The following is a 918-nucleotide window of genomic DNA, read 5'->3' as shown; positions in this document are numbered from 1 at the left end:
GTATAAGGCATTAACACTATCATTAGAAGTGCCCCCAGAGGTGTTGGGGCATTCTTCTATGACATGTCCAGGGGACTGGCACCAAGCACAAATCTTAACCAAATTGACTGATGATGGCTCTCTAGGAACAATAGCCTCAATTCTCTTGATTAGGCTATCCAAATGGGCTTCCTTGGCTACTATCCCATCTACAAAATATCCTTTTCCTCCTATGGTTCTTTCACTCTCTTAGGTTGATTCCCACTCACGGGTTTTGTCAGCTAAGTCAAGTAAAAATTCCCATGCTTTTCCTTCATCTGTAAAGGATGTGAATCCCTCAGGGCGCATAGACTCTATCATTTGTTTAGTTGGGTAATCAATACCCTCATAAATTATTTGACATAAATGCCATAGGTCTAGGCCATGGTGAGGGCATTCTTGGAGTAGATCCTTGAATCTCTCCATGAGTTTGGAAAATGACTCACTAGGCTTTTGCCTAAACTGAAGGATATCACTTCTAAGCTTATTGGTCTTGTGAGTTGGGAAAAACTTCTTAAAGAAGACAACTGTGAACTGTTCCCATGAGGTTATGGAATTTGTGGGTAATCCATACAACCACTTCTTAGCTTGGTCTTTCAATGCAAAAGTGATAAACGTAAGCTTAACAGCATCATCAGAAAGCTGTTGGATCTTAATTAGAACACATACCTCTTTAAATTCCCTTAGAAATAGGTATGCATCCTCAGAGGTCAACCCATGGAAGTGGGGCAACATAGTGATGTATTGAGATTTGAGTTCAAAATTATTGCCCTGGGCTTGTGGTAGAACTATGCAGGAAGGTTGGGCTGTTCTAGCAGGGTATAACCTATCTTTCAGAGATTTAGGTGAAGGGTTTTGCTGTTGGTCTCCCATATTGAAGGGTTTTAAAGAGAGCAAACG

General features: G+C 41.0%; 1 non-coding gene across 1 annotated transcript; it reads left to right on the top strand.

Moving 5' to 3' along the window:
- Nucleotides 1–397: 397 nt before the first annotated feature.
- Nucleotides 398–504, top strand: LOC122066527. The gene has a single exon (XR_006136391.1). It is a non-coding gene; the product is annotated as a small nucleolar RNA R71 (small nucleolar RNA).
- The last annotated feature ends 414 nt before the right edge of the window (nucleotides 505–918 follow it).

This window comes from Macadamia integrifolia, unplaced genomic scaffold (genome assembly GCF_013358625.1).
Source record: "Macadamia integrifolia cultivar HAES 741 unplaced genomic scaffold, SCU_Mint_v3 scaffold2437, whole genome shotgun sequence".
Classification (NCBI taxonomy): domain Eukaryota; kingdom Viridiplantae; phylum Streptophyta; class Magnoliopsida; order Proteales; family Proteaceae; genus Macadamia; species Macadamia integrifolia.
Note: the sequence above shows the minus strand (reverse complement) of the source record. Positions and strands in the feature narration are given on the sequence as shown.